General features: G+C 33.1%; 1 pseudogene across 1 annotated transcript in view; it reads right to left on the bottom strand.

Moving 5' to 3' along the window:
- LOC308259453 (NSFL1 cofactor p47-like) overlaps positions 1–14,275 on the bottom strand; it is an 86,682-nt pseudogene that overhangs the window by 34,578 nt on the left and 37,829 nt on the right. The gene's annotated exons all lie outside the window — the stretch shown is intronic.

Below are 14,275 nucleotides of genomic sequence, written 5' to 3'. Positions count from 1 at the left end.
AATGGAAATGAAGGGGAAGAAAAGATTATTCTAATCACCACAAATTAAAATGACAACAATGTCATTTCCAGTATAGGAAATCTTAGAAGAAAGTGATGAGGGAACATTCTCATTGCTGCCTTCTCCTTTCTGTATGCAAATATAATGTTGTTTGCTGAGTAATAATGGGGGCAATTAACCAATTTGGGTATTGAATACTTGTCTCTTAAATTAAGCCTGGAAATATTCCTGGGATTTTGGCATCAGAAAACAACTACTGAAAGAAAAATGTCCTCATAACGCAGATACTGAGTTGCCTAACTTTTTTGAAACTTAGCTTGTAAAATAAAATATAATGAATGACTTTCACTGTCACTGAAATAGCATATTTTTCTTTCTTAAAAAATCTTCACAATAAGAAAGCATTCATTGATGTTCTCTGGCATGGTTACATAATCACCTCCTAGTTCTGTTCACTAAAATTCCAAAGGAAGGCCAGTTTTGCTTTCTTTCTTTTAATCTTAGGAAGTCACATTGCTTAGAATAAATAACTGTCATCTGAAAATAAACTATGACACATCACATTAAGTATAAATTTATAACTATTAACTTTCCACAAATATAGTATCATGGTCTGGAATGGGTCTTGAGAAGTAAAGGAATTAAAATAAAAAAATTGAATGATATCTAATGTATTCTCACTATTCTTTGACTGGTCTTGGTGTATTGAGGCAATATTCATGACCAAACTGTCAGAAAATGGAATTTGTCCAGTTGATGTTTGCTTATTAATGCCAACAAGCTCAATAGTGGCTATTCTACTGTGGTATATTAAAAAAAAAAAGTCTGCTGTAATAGTCAAGGAACACGGCTCGACTTAATGTCACTTTGTAAGTCTCTGGGAATCTTCAGTCTTTTTCTGTAAAATTGGAATAAAGTAATTAAAAATAAAAATAATTTGTATATTTTTACTGTTTCTAACAATTATCAAGGATACAATTACAAGTATTTAAAATTATCATCTATTAATTTGTAAAAAATAGGATATGGTACAAAAACCCTCTTGTTTCATATTGTGTGAAAGCTGAATCTCTAGTCCCGGTATTTGGGAGGCTGAAACAGGAACAGTTTGGGAACAGTCTTGGCAACTTAAGTCTCCCAGCAAAATAGTTTATTTAAAACAAAAAAAGAAAAGGCTGAGATGTAGCTCAGATGTAGGAGGACCCTGGGTTCAACCCCCAGTACCACAGAAACACACACATAGACACACACACACACACATACACACACACACACACACACACACACACACACACACAAACACACTGTGAGAGCTCTTTGACAATTTCCTTGGGTAATGCTCTTATTATGTCAGTGTACCCACACTAAGGAGAAGGCTCACTCAAAAGGGTAACAAGAGAGCAGGGCATGGTAGCTCTCAAATGTAATACCTTTATTTGGGAGGCTGAGACATAAGGATCAAAAATTTGAGGCCAGCCCTAGCAACTCAGAAAGGCCTTCCACAATTTAGTGAGACTCTGTTTCAAAATAAAAAAATAAAGTAGGCTTGGGTGTATAGTTTAGAGGTAGAATGTCCCTGGGATCAATCCTTAGTACCACAAAAAAGGGGGGAGCAAGGTGTTACATGAAGGATATTTAAAATTATTAGTCATTTAGGTTGTCAATAATCTGTAAAAGAGGGTCTATTTCCATTTCCTTATTAATAATAAGACTGAAAACTCTTCATTAAGAATAAGCAGGGTCAGGCATAGTGGCGCACTCTTGTAATCCCAGCATTCAGGAGCTGAGACCAGAGGATCTTGGTTCGCTAACAGCCTCAGCTACATACTGAGGCCCTCGCAACTTGGTGAGACCCTGTTTCAAAATAAAGATTAAAAAAAAAAAATAGAGCACGGGTATAGTTCGGATGTCAAATGCCCCTGGATTCCATCCTCTGACCCCACCTCCCAAAAAAAAAGAACAAGCAAGGGGGTGGAGATGAACACACTCCAGAAGATGCTTTTAATTTGGGGGACTAAGGAACTGGATAGAGGTAGTGACCAGCCTACCTAAGGGGGGATCATAAGCCTAATGATATTGTAAAAGAATATGCTTGCTTGTGGCACATTGGGTTCTTTGTATCTTGAAAGTATTTCTTTTTTATTTTAAAAATTCTGCTTGTTTTTAGAATTTTAAAAAGTCTGCAGTATTGTTAATTTTTTTCATTTTATTTTCAATTTTTTTTTACTTTAAAAAAAATTTTATGTGGGTCATATTGAAAAATACATTCAGACTGTGCTTGGTGCCCTTTCCCCCCCTCTTCCCCTTCCTGCCTCCCAACAATGAGTGTCCAGGTTAACTATGCTATATTCATACTTTTACACATATTTGGATGTAGCTCCTCCATTAATCAACCTCAGCCTTCTTCCTGTCAGGCTACCTCAGTCATGCCATTTGTTTCAAAGTCTATTAACTAGTGGAAGACAAAATATTCAAAAGAAAACTCCAAGTAAAACATGCTAGTGGCATATTTTCGTTGGCACATAATTTTTATACCAAATAGTGGATTTTGAGCACCATTTCCTTTTTTTTCATTTGTAACTAGAATAAATGGACTCTTTAGGTAATTATAAGCTTTTGTTTTCAACACCATTAAAACTTTCTGAAATTTAAATCACATGAAAATTTCAAAATAAATAAATATATGTATATATTGGTATAAATTGGTATAAACATTATGGAAGACAATTTATCAATGTATATTATAATTTCCAATACAGGATCATTTAAATCACTTTTTATTTTCTTAATATTTGTACATTGCTTAATTATATGTAAACATATTCATTAAATTATTATTTTTATAACAAATGATTGAAACAAACTCATTGTCCTTTAGCAAAATAATTCTTAAATACATCATAATATAGCAATCTAATGTAATTCTGCAACTGGTTATTTGAATAAAATAAAATTTATATATAACAATGGAAAAAATTCCTAATACATACTATTAACTGAAGGAAATATATCAGAATGCACAGCATGAAAATCTTTGTAAAAATGAATGATTTTTAATACATAGATTAAGCCAGGTATGGTGGCTCATGCGTGTAATCCTAGTTCTTGGGAGGTTGAGACAAGAAGATCTAGCTTTGCAGCCAGCCTCAGCTACTTAGGCCCACTGCAACTTAGTAAAACCTTATTTCAAAATAAATAATAAAATAAAGCTAGGGGTGTAGCTCAAAGGTAGAATGGTCCTGGGCTCCATTCTCAGCACCAAAAATAAATAATAAAATAAAATAAAATAAAATGGTTTATAGTGTTTCTTTCCTATGGATTAGGGAAGAGAGATGTAATAGTACTTGCATAGTATATATGTTATTTACTATCTGTCTAGTGCTTTGATATCTGGAGACTCAGACTCTGAAAAGAATGCCTTTTCCAAGGCTGAACAATTCCTAGAGGCAGTAGATGATTCTGTGCCAATATTTCTCTTATGTCAACGAACCAACCAATCCAGAGCTTATTACCCAACTTCCTGTTTTATTTATCAGACCCCTAGACTCTGTTATTATCCCCTTTCACTACTTACTGCAGTATCAAGTAGCAGACAACACGGAACCATCCCAATGCCCAATAATAATTTCAAGAATTCCTTGAAATTATTACAGCTAGTAAGTACCAAAGCTGCTTACCCTGCCTCCTTCCAATGGAAACCACAGTAAAGGATTCTGTCATGTCTTATTTTCAAACCCAGCTACAGTTTGGATCCAAGGTGTCCCCCAAAGACCCATGTGTAAAATGATTTGTCTCCAGCTTGCAATAACTGAGTGGAAATTTTGAGATAGGAGTTTCCTAGGAGGTCTTAGGTCATTGAGAGAGTATATTTCAAGGAAAGTGGGGCTTTTCCTGAACTAAACTACAGTCTACTTAAACAATCTTTTTAAACAGGATGTCACCAGGTTGCTAAGCATCTTGGCTAAGTTGATTAAGTTTCTGTTCTAAGTCAGCAATTCTCTGATCGTCCTGTCTCAGCCTCTCAAGTACTGGGATTACAGATCTGTATCACCTCATACCACTCCTTCTCTCTCTTTTGCTTCTAGCCATGAGGTTAATAATTTTGCTCCTCCACACATTCCCTTACTTGATGTATTACCTTGCCACAGGCTCCAAACTAACAGGGCCAATGACCATAAACTGAATCTTTCAAATCTGTAAGTCAAAATAAACTATCATCTCTATGTTGGTTATCATGGACATTTGGTATAGTAATGGAAAGCTGAAAAACACACTCTTTCTGCCTTCTAAATTACTCATGTATTTCCCCCTGTTTTGGCCCTGTACGTCATGGTGCCCCTCCTCCTCTTAAAAAATGTGTGAAACCAAGGATCACTTCAATGTCACTATGTCCTTATCCGTCATTTTCACCAAAATTGAATAATAATATTAAAATCTTCACTGTAAAATAGAATGGAAGGTAGGCATTTTTATTACTTGTCTTTTATAATTGCATTTACATTTTTTGTTTGTAAAGGTTATCTATTTAAAAATAAATATGGTATAGTAGTTTGGAGATTAAGACAGGGAGATTGCAACTTGGAGGCCAGCATGCAGTAACTTAGCAAGAACCTGTTTCAAAATGAAAACAAAATAGGGCTAAGGGTACAGTTCAGAGATAGAATGCCTCTAGGTTCAATTTCAAGTATGACAAAAAAAGTGTATAAAGAAAGAAGCTTAATGTCATAACATAATATCAGAAATCCTGACATATTAATAGTAGGCCAAAATTTCAATATAAATATGTTACTGTCATTGAATAGTAAAGAATATAATGTGCCCTAGTAAAATCTAGAATAAATTATTAAACTGTGCCACAATCTATTATTCAGGAACAATTACATATTGGAGATAAAAAATATCTTTAATAGAGAAACTACAAATATGAGGAAAGAGAAGTTCTGAATAAATGGAAAGATATAAAATGTTCATATATGTTATTTATTTTTCTCTTAAATATTATATGATTTAATTAATATAAAATTCTAGAAAAAGTAACAATAGAGTAGTGGCAACATAGTAATGTTTCTTAAGGATGAGAGCAAGGAGAGAGGTCTGAGAACAAAGAATGAGGGAGCTTTCTGGAGTGATGGGAATGTTCTATATCATTGTTATTATGGTGCTATTTATAAAAATGCGTCAAAATTTATTCAATTATAAAGTTAAAATTGGTGGATTTTATCCTATGTAAGTTACAGCTTAATAAAGTTGATTTTTAAGATGGCCATGGTGGTACATGCTTATAATCCCAGTACTTGGGAGGCTGAGACAGGAGGATCAGGAGTTCATGACCAGAGTCAGCTACTTGATGAGGACCTCTACAGTTTAGTGAGAACTGTTTCAAAATAAAGAATAAGGATAGGAGAAGAAGAGGAGAGGAAGAGGAGCTACATCCGAATTTGTGTAAAAGTATAAACATAGCATGGTTAACCTGGACACTCATTGTTGGAAATAAGGAAAGGGGCACCAGGGGAAGGGGAGAAGGGCACCAAGCATTCTAAATGTATACTATTTTCAATATGTTCCACATATAAATAAAATAAAATATGAAAAAATAAGGAATAAAAATAGGGCTAGGGGTACAGCTCAGAGCTCAAATGCCCCTGGTTTCAATCCCCAGTACTACACGCACACAAAAAAAGATTTTTAAAAAAGATAAAAAACTAACAAAATCCTATGCTCTCATCATGCTCTTCATTGGAAGGCAGTATAGCTGGGTGGCTAAGGACCTGGATCAGACTTTGGTCTGTCTGATGCCTTGCTCAGTCTCTTACTGTCTGTGTGACCTGGCAACTTAGTTAAACTTGTTGAGTGGGGATTAAATGATAACTTGGGTTGCTGAGATAGCAGAGGAGAAAATGGATAAAGTGTTTAACAATGACTAACTCAAAGCTAGCACAAAATAGATGGTGAAAATCTTCAAGAAATGCATAAAGGAAGAAACGCTCCTCTCTGAATCTCCTCCATATAACTCTAAAGCTCAACAAAATAAATCAAATAACCAAGGCTCAAAGATAAAATGCTGGACCTGAGGATACCTGGATAGCAGGTGTAGAGCCCAAACTGAGGTCTTCTCAGTTATTTCTTAATACATAAAGAAACCACTTTTCTCCCAATTCACAATACAATGCAATGCTAACTAAAATTATTATCTTGCTCCTTCTAACATTCTTAAGAAAGTTTAAAGGGCTAAGATTAGTCAAGCAAGTTTTTAAAAAAATTAGAAAAGAACTTGGCAATCCACATTAAGAATTATTAAAAAGCTAGAATAATTAATATGGTGTGAAGAGGCACAAGGATACATTAAGGGATGAAATTGAAGAAGCAGCTCAGAAAAAGTCCTGAGTATAAAAGTAATATTATTATAAATCAGTAGGAAAAAAGGTGCCCTAGCCAAAAATGCTCCTCAGTAGAAGAAATCTACATCTTTAACTTACATCATTCATAAATAAGTTCCAGAATTTTCTCAGCCAAACATGTAAATGTAACTTTTAAATTTGTAATGATAAATATTTTTTGAATTTTTAATGATATATGAAGTGGCATGAACCATGAAGAAAACAAAATATAATAAATTTCTGGTTTACTAATTCTATTCTCCATCCACCCTAAAATAAGAAATTCGGGGCTTTTTTTTTTAGAACTCAAAAGAGCATCACCAGAGTGCCACATAGACTTAAATTAATACAATGACTGCTCTGATTTCTACAAAATCTTCATGAGAGAAGAAAACAGGGCAAAATTTCTTCTATTTTACAAACAAGCAACTACGGTATAGAAAGGAGATAAAACAATACCACCTCTGGGTATCTACCCAAAAGAATGAAAACCAAACTACCCAACTAACACATACATATCTATGTTCATAGCTGCACAATTCACAATTACCAAACTATAGAAATAGCCAAGATTTCCATCAAGGAGATTAATATTTTACCAATGATAATATCACTGAAAATAAAAGAGCATTTCTATGATCATAGACACACAATTCACAATTGTTAAACTACGGAAGCAATCAAGATGTCCATCAACAGATGAATGGATCACAAAACTATGGACTATGTACACAATGAAATTCTATTCAGCCATAAAGAAGAAAAAATTACATCACTTACAAGGAAATGGATGGAACAGGAGAACATTACTCCAAGTGAGATTAATCAGTCAGAAAAAGTAAGAAATTGTTACATTTCTAGGGGTGGAAACATGGAGAAGGCAAATAAATGACAAATAAGGGCTAGTTACTAAAACTTATTAATATAAATATTAATAGATTGATCTAGTATCATCTTCACAGAAACAAGGGTCTAAAGCTGTCTTCAGTGGTTATCCTTTAATCTCCCTGGTAGTAAAGGGAAGTTGAATATTTTTTATCATTGTAAGTGTATTTCCAGCTTTTAGGCAGAGTTGGAGAACAGTTTTCCTCCATCTATTTCTTCTAAATTGCTTTCAGATCAACATTTCTTTCTATTGCAGGTTTGGAATTTTGGTTTCCCATAATTTTATTTTTGTACTGGTGTTCTAACTCTGACCTACACTCCCAGTCCATTTTAGTTTATGTTTTGATAAGAGGCTTTTACTAAGTTGCTGAGTGTCTTGCTAAATTGCTGAGGCTGGTCTCTGACTGGCTATTCACCTGTCTCAGTTTCCCAAGTACTGGGATTACAAGAGTTGGCCACCACATTTTGCTGGTCCCCCATCACTCAAAAAAGAGCAACAAATTAAAAGGTATAGTTTATGAAAGGTAATATTAAATGTCTGTTTATTTGCTAACCTTTCAATTGAGAATTTTACTATATATGTATATGTGTATACACAAATATAAAACAAATATATATAACAAATATATATATATATAATTCATGTATATGTAACATATATGACTACTATGTATTAATTCACATACATAACTCATATATGTATATACATTTACTCATACAATTTTATAAAACTCATATGTATACATGCATTCATGTACATAGTACCTGCGGAGATCTCATTTATTTGTTGGTGTATAATTCTTCAGTTAAAGATCATTTAAACTGATTAAAAATAATGATCAGCCTAGCATGGTGGTACATGTCAGTAATCTCAGTACTTGAGAGGCTGAGAAAGGAAGATAATAGGTTAGAAGAAAGTCATAGCAATTTAGCAAGATAATTAAAAAAAAAAAGAGCTGATGTGTAGCTCAGAGGTAAAATATCTGTAAATTCAATCTCAATTACTACAACTACTACTACTACTAGTACTGCTACTACTAATGACCATTGTGATAATGTCTTGCCAGATTATGAGATAAACTTTTAAGGATATTTTGTACCTTAATTTTTCAGTTGATATATGAAAATTAGAAATTAAAGTCAGCTTCAAGAGCAGAGAAAGATAAAGGAATATGTAAAGAATAAGTAGACTCATTTTATGCCAGTTTCTATATAATTTTTAAACCAATTATCTATTTGAACTTATGTGTTTCTCCATAATCATTTATTTCTCACCCAAAAGCAAAACACAGTACTTGCCAGAAAGATAATTCTTTGAACTTTTGGAATACACTCCAGTCACTTAGAGAGAAGATATTCTCTCCCAATTAACCTACAAATTTTGTTCAACTTTATTGCATTGGCTTTCAAACACTTGGATTTGGAAGTCCTATCATTAAAAATAAGTTTATTTGAATGAAAATGTTTCAGGTTTTTTTTAAATGGAAGATATATTATATTGCAAATTATTTTTACAAAACATCTGCATACTTTACTAAGTACTTCTAAAAATTGAACATTCAGAAAGCTCAGGGCTTTTTCAAAACTTGCCACTTTCCATTCTCATGACTCTGTATGGAAGTTAATATGCTCACTTTAAAGAAGAGGAAGTAGAAATGAATAGTAAGATGTTGTATGCATTATGCTACTCACTGGCAAGCTGATAATTGCCTTTAAGCAATTAATTTATTCAGGAAGAAAGAAATTTTGCCACCATCTCTTAAATGCATTTGGGTCTGTGGTAAATTGCTTCAACTTATCTGTTCCTTCACCCTTCATTTTTTACAAAACGTACTAATTGGAGGGATTGAACCTTTTTCAGTGGAAAAAGTCCTACCATCTTTTCTAGGTTAATGTCTCAGTAAAGGATGATAACCCTGCCACAAATAAGTCTACTGCCAGATTGACTGACTCAGGAGTAGCACCAATATTGTTCAAACAGGATTGACACAATAAAGGGAGTCTTATAATCACTATGTACCTCAACAGATAGCCATGTTATTTCTGGACCTGCTGACATCAGCTGTGAATGGAAATAAAGGGGAACAAGTTGACTCTGAAGAAAACAAGCTAGTCTGTGAAGTGGCCAGCTGAGGAGGTTGGATCATAATGATGCCATCACTATCCTTCTAAATATGCAAGTCACAGCCGGGCGTGGTGGCGCACGCTTCTAATCCAAGCATTTGGGAAGCTGAGACTGAAGGATCGTGGTTCTGGTACAGTGCACCCTCAGCTACTTAGTGAGGCCCTCCGCAACTTAGTGAGACCCTGTTTCAAAATAAAGAATAAAAAGTAGGGCAGGGGGTGTAGCTTGGAGGTCAAATCCCCCTGGGTTCCATCCCCAGACCTGCAAAACAAATAAATAAATAATTAAATAAATGAATGAATTTGCAAGTCACAAGTTAATTCTCTCCACTTTATCACATCTTGTCTTACAATTTTAAAACAAAGATAAATTCTATTATCATATTATCACTTTAAAAGTTGCTTTATCTTACGCACAAAGGCAAGGAAAAACATTGTCTCATTTATAGTCTGGATGTTTTTCATTTATAAAGAGGGGATGTTTGATGTTGTTTCATTGATTTTATTTAACAGTGCATCTTGCTATTGATTTCTTCCTCCACCTCTTTGAAGTACAAGTTATGTTAAGCAGTAGTTTTTCTCAAAGAAGACTGTTGTAGATGGAGGTGAAATTCCCAAAGCCCCTTCTGCTGTGATTAAGGAACAGAAATATTCAGAACTTCAGTGTCTGCCAATCACTCTCCAAAGATCACAGCTGAAAACACTTATGTCTCACGATGGTTGTCAGCCTGAATACTAGCACCCAATTCAAGAATAGTTGTTTGGATTAATGGCAAAATGATTGACAGAAGATGGTAGACTGCACATTGGGTCACATTGAGAGGAAAATTCATGAACATCATTTTCTAGGCTGGGAAAAATGAGTAAATGAAGTAGACAGAGAGGCCACAACCCACCACAAGTAGGGTAAGGCAGACAAACAATAAGCAGAAATGACTTGTATTTGAAGTGAAGATCTTAGACTTATCAACATCAGCTTAGGACCCCCCAAACGTTAGAATGTTGTATTACAGAAAAATACATTGAATCTTTGTAGTTAAATTAGAATAGGCTTTCATGAATCAAGTAAACAGAGGGTCATGATGCTACATACCTCTAATTCCAGTTCTTGGGTGACTGAGACAGTAGAAATACAAGTTCAAAGTTAACCTTAGCCACTTAGGGAAACCCTATTTGAGAAGAAAATTAGAAGAGAGAGAGGGGAAAAGAGAAAGAGAAGAAAAAAGAAAAAGATGAAAGAAAGAGAGAAAGAAAGAAAAGAAAAAGGATATAATAGGGCTGGGGATATAATACAGAGGTAAAGCCTTTCTGAGTTTAATCTCCAGTAAAACACACACACACACACACACACACACACACACACACACACGTCAAGTAAGCAGATATTAAATATTAAATATAAGTAATGGTATACATGGGAGTCAATACACCATCCAAATATGGGCAAGACCTGCTCCAGATAACTATGCTGCTTAGGATAGACTTGAGTCCCATCTTTCCCTCTGTATTTCCTATGAAAAATATTTTATATGAGATAATATTGCCTGTACTTGCAGGTCTACTAATTCTTCCTTTTTATCATTCTTCAATAGCAATCTATAAGATAAAGTGGACAGTCTTTTTACTCCATTACATTTTAGGCAATTGTTATATTAGATCAAATGAAGATAGAAATTATTGCATAAATATGAGTTATCTCCAGAAGAATCTACATAGATCTTTTCATTTTTTAAATTTGTAAGTCATTTCCACTGTCTATAATGTATACACAAAGATATACTATCATTATTTATAAAAAATTTACAAAATACTCTATAATTCCCCCCAAATTCACTAAAGCTGCCCCATTTTAGTCATCAATTATCTTTTACATCTAAACAGGGAGTCACTGATTTATTTTTCTGTCTTACAACTTCTCTTTTCCAAAATTTCACATAGATGAAAATAGCATGTGCAGTTTTGAATATGAAAATTTCACTTAGCAAAATATGTTTAAAATCCACCTATGTCACCATAGTACCAGTAGTTGTTTTAATTACTAATAGTTCACACTCTACAAATATTCAACATATTGTTGTACCTAATATTCTTCCTTCGTTCCTTAATGAGATAATGTTTGGTTTATTTCTAATTTTGGTTGATGACAAGTTGAACTGCTATGCACATTGTATAAGTGTTCAGAATGTTTTTGTGTGAACATAAGTTTTCAATTCTATTATGTAAATGTCATAGAATGGGATTGCTTGGGAGCATGGAGAGCATGTGCTCAACTGCCTAAGAAACTATCAAGCTGTTTTCCAAAAAAGCAGTACCATTTTTCTTTCCAATATCAACACATAAGGGAACTACATGTGTTGTGAATTCTTATCAAGACTTGTTCTTTCCGGTTCTTCCTTTTGTTTTATTTTGTTCTATTAACAATTCCAGTAGGTATGTAGTGATATCTCTTCATGTGCTTACTTGCCTTCTTTCTTATTTCCTTCATGAAATATTTATTTAAATATTTTGTGTTTTTCTATTAGATTGTCTATTTTCTTTTTGTTGAATTTAAATAATTCTTTATATGGTCTGGGGATCATGTTCTTCATTTTTCTTACCACTCTCTTTACACAATTAGAAGTCATAAAATTTATACAGTCCAATTTATCAGCTTTATTTTGTTTAAAGGATTTTGGTGATTTATCTGAAGACATTTTTACATGAGCCAAGATTAAGTCTTTTCTCCTCTTTTCTCTTAGAGGTTTTATAGAAGAAAAAATTTCATCTATCTTTATGACCCGTTTTGAACCAATATTTTACTATAAGATGTAATGTATAGATTGAGGTTTCTTTTATGGAATAAATATGTTCAAATGCTCCATCATCATTTCACTGTTGAAAATATTATATTTTGTATATATTCCAAAAATCAATTAAATATATTTCTGGGCTCTTAGTAGTCTTATTAATAGACTATTTTATGTTCTATTTGATGTAGGTTTTTCAGTTTCTCAACATTATGCTGTTGATAGCTTTAACATTATGAAATGCATGGAACTTTATAAATAGTATGAACTTTCAAACTGTGATGTTTTCTTTTCAAACTTATTATACTTAAATTTATATTTTTATATTTTATAGGAGGATTAGGTTAGTTGTCAATATCTACCATGATAGTTTCTGATAATTTATTTATAATTAGATTAAATATATAACCTATTTGAACAATTTATATTGAAACAATTTTGAATCTTTTTATCAATATTCATATATATATACATGTATGTGTATGTGTATATTCTCCATTAGTTTAGCTCTCCTTTGAAGTCTTCCAGTTTTAATTCTAATTTTCTGGGGAAAATACTTCTAATTTTTTTAGTATATATATCAGTGTTTCACTCATTGTTCTTGTATTGTGAATGGTATCGTTTTATCTCTTCATTTTGTTTTCTTATCACTTTTATAGGGAAATACATTTATTTTTATGTACTGACTTGCATAACCTCAATTATTATTTACTCATTCACAATATTTATAGCTACTATTTATTTTGATGACTTAAAACCTTCAGTTAGATATCTAGTCCAAAGTAAAATAGAAGCCACATCCATATTATTGATTTGCTGTTAATTCTCTTACGCTAGAATATATGTTTTATGTTTTAAATATTTTAAATTTATTAAGGGTTGTTATTCATACAGACTAAAGTATATCTTGTTGAATTATCAATGCATATTTGATAAAATATGGACTCTGATATTGTTTGTGGGCACATCATTTTATACGTGTCAATTACCTGTTCATTTGGCTAACTATATTGTTCAGGCTTTCCACACATTTAATGTTTATTTTTTCTTCTGATAATTTGTTCATTGTTTAATTTACTGGTGCATTGTAATCATGCATCATTATGAGGTACAGAATAGTAGAGGCATGCAGACAAACTTTTAGCCCTTCCCCAATTCCCACCCCATTCCCTTTTTCTCTTTCTAAATTTGGCTTAATGACTGCCTCTGACATGTTTGTGAATGTACATCATGCAAATTACGGTGATTCCCTCTTCTCCCCTCCCATATTCCTCAATTAGGTCACTTTCTTTACTCATCTAAGGATTCTCCTTTTCCTAGAGTCCCTCCTATGGCCCATTATATTCCCTAGTATCCTCATATTAGGGAAAATAACCAAGTTTTCACTTTTTGTGACTGACTAATTTCACTTAGCATAATGTCCTTCTGCTTCATCTATTTTCCTGCAAATGAGATAATTTTGTTCTTCCTTAGGGCTGAGTAAAATTCCACTGTGTACATATCCCATAGTTTTGTAATCCATTTATCTGTAGAAGAACATGTTGGCTGGTTCCATAGTTTGGCAATGGTGAATTGTGCAACTATGAACATAGATATGTATGCATTAGTTTGGTAGTTTGGTTTCCATACTTTTGGATAGATACCCAGAAGTGGTATTGCTGGGTCATATGATAGGTTTGATTCCATTCTTCTGAGGATCCTCCATACTTTCCCACAGTGATTGCACTAGTTTTCAATCTCATCAGTGCTATATTAGAGTTCCCACTTCTTCACACCCTCACCAGAATTTGTTGTTGTGTTTTTTATGATTACCATTTTAACAGATGTTAGATGTTTATCTTTCTACTTGCTCTATTTATTATGGAAAGATGCATGTTGATGTATTCAAGTACAGTTGTAGATTTGTTTATTTTTCCATCCAATTCAAAAATTTGCTTGGTCTATTTTATGTACTACTGTTAAGTGTATTATATTTAAAACCTCTCTGAAATGCCTGTTTTAGTATTTCATAATGACTCCCTTTATTCTTGGTAATAATTCTTCTTTTGAATATTGTGTTGTCTGATATTAAAATAGCCACCTATATTTCCTTTGCTTAATAAT

Source organism: Muscardinus avellanarius, assembly GCF_963383645.1.
Source record: "Muscardinus avellanarius genome assembly, chromosome: 1".
Taxonomy (NCBI): domain Eukaryota; kingdom Metazoa; phylum Chordata; class Mammalia; order Rodentia; family Gliridae; genus Muscardinus; species Muscardinus avellanarius.
This window is presented reverse-complemented; position numbering and strand designations above follow the sequence as displayed.